This window comes from Notothenia coriiceps, unplaced genomic scaffold (assembly GCF_000735185.1).
Source record: "Notothenia coriiceps isolate Sejong01 unplaced genomic scaffold, NC01 NC01_scaffold00020612, whole genome shotgun sequence".
Taxonomy (NCBI): Eukaryota; Metazoa; Chordata; class Actinopteri; order Perciformes; family Nototheniidae; genus Notothenia; species Notothenia coriiceps.
In genome coordinates this window covers 1-2,205 of record NW_011353313.1, presented here as the reverse complement: position 1 = coordinate 2,205, position 2,205 = coordinate 1, and the positions used below count along the sequence as shown (strand labels likewise).

The following is a 2,205-nucleotide window of genomic DNA, read 5'->3' as shown; positions in this document are numbered from 1 at the left end:
AAGTATTAAAAGAGGTGAAAATCACTCCAAGTCTGGGCATGTTGAGAGCTGTACATACACACAAGGGGAGTTAGTCGGTTCCGTAAGAGCCAGCATGCGGGACTGGGATTCTGGGATTTGTAGTCTTTCTAGTTGCGTATTTTTCATAGTCTTATATTTCAACAGTTTTTAGACAAACTGTGACTTTTTTGACATGGAAATGATTTTTTAAGATTGACAAACATCATATGTGTAATTCGTGGCACAATTCAAACGGGATCGAAAGATAGGTTTTCTCTCTCCATTGACTTCAATACATAATTTTTCCGAAATAAGGTCCCATGGCCCGGAAGTAGATGGGCGGGACTTCGCCTCTCTATAGAGATGTTGGAATATTAGATCATAATATACACACCGTCAGGAGAGCAGTATTTAATCAAGCTTCACAGTCTTCACATTCACAGAGTTAAGGAAAAGAATGTAATGTTTTAAGGAAATCATAAAAATGACTTCTGTTTCTGACTTTTTTGCTTTTAAACACACAGTGGTGTGATTACAAGTCCTGAGTCCAAACACCATAAAAACCTTTGACCAGCTGCTATAATCATCCAGTCATATGTGTGCAGTCTCAGGTTGATTGAACAAAACAATCATTCAAAAGCTTGTGTGCATGCCCCCCCCCCTTATCTGATCTCCAGATAACCTCATGTGCAATGTACCTTTTCGAGGCTCGTTGTGTGGTTTTATGTGTTGTTGCATATTTTACAGCAGTAGGATCTTTGGGAAATTATGAGCACTGCAACAGGTCAATGACTTTGGTAATTTTTCCCTTTTTAATTATTTGTATTTCCCCTCTTTGGTCTGGATTTGTGACAAGCTTTTAGCCTTCACATGGCTGTTTTATGAATGTTTAAATGTGGCTTTATTACTTTTCACCTGCATTACCAAACACTGTTTATACGTCCACATTATAAACAGTACAGCTGTGGCTCGAGTTCAAACAGCGGTTTAATATCATGCTCCATTTTGACTGTAGACCAGGCGTCTTTGTTTACATTTGTATTTACTTACTCTGACTAATGAATGGCCATAATTCAGTCGCATCATTTTAGTTTGTATTTGATACAATTGAAAGCCCTTGGCTGATAAAACGTTGAGCACTACTGTAGTCTGTTGCATTAGAGTGGATTAACTGTTTTGTTTCACCTCCATCTCATCTAGTCTCCTCTAATCTTAATTCTCCCGATGGTTTCATTGAGGATGATTTAAAAACACTAGATGCGTCCTGTTGTAGTTTAGTGCTAGTGTCATGACTCGGGTAACTGTTAGTTGCACTTTGATGTGTTTTTAGATTCCTTTTGTAACATGATTCTGTTTGTGTTTCAGCAAGGGGCAAGCAACGCTGAGAAGTTTGATTATGTGAGTATGACTGAGGTTTTTGGGTTAAAATACGTGCATTTTGGTCATCATTGTTGAATAGGCGTGTGGCGCAGTGGATAGAGCGTTGGTGTTAGGATCAGGGGGACACGGGTTCAAACCCCACTGCAGTCAGCATGTCGTTGTGTCCCTGAGACACGTCACCCCAAATGGCTCCTGTGCGTCTAACAAGTGACATGTAAAAGTAACATGTGATAAAGGTTCTCTGCTGCTCCTCAGGTGATGAACTTCATGAACAAACTGGCAGGAAACGAGTACGTCGGCTTCAGCAACGCCACGTGAGTACAGCTACATATTACTACAGACACATACTTCACTCTATAGCTGCACGTGGTATTGATTTCTCACAAAGGAATCCTCAAGGACACTGCTGTATCACCGAGGAGAGGTTTATATAACAAGCTGAGTCACGCTGTGTGAAGAACAAAGCTCTCCCTTTGTGTGTGTGTCCCAGATTCCAGTCGGAGCGAGAGTCTGGAGACAGAAACTTTGCCATCGGCTACTACCTGAAGGAGAAGAAGGTGAGGTCACAGAAACCTCCCGCTGCAGCCCGACACACTGCACATGTAGCGCCCATTTTGAGTACCGTACATTTCGGACTATAAGGCGCACCTGAATATAAGCCGCAGCAGCTAAATTGAATGATGTGTACATATATAAGCCGCACTGGACTATAAACCGCAGGTGTTTTAATGTTTAATTACCATATGTAAGGGTTCGTGCACAGAGGGGATTGTCGGGAAAGAGATGGCTGTTTGAGGAAGCTCCCATTTATTAACATTTCAACAA

General features: G+C 41.4%; 1 long non-coding RNA gene across 1 annotated transcript; it reads left to right on the top strand.

Annotated features, from left to right (window-relative positions):
- Positions 1 to 733: 733 nt before the first annotated feature.
- On the top strand, positions 734 to 1,933 carry LOC104952835 (uncharacterized). Its single transcript, XR_799142.1, has 3 exons — positions 734 to 1,398; positions 1,636 to 1,694; positions 1,871 to 1,933. It is a non-coding gene; the product is annotated as an uncharacterized lncRNA (long non-coding RNA).
- The last annotated feature ends 272 nt before the right edge of the window (positions 1,934 to 2,205 follow it).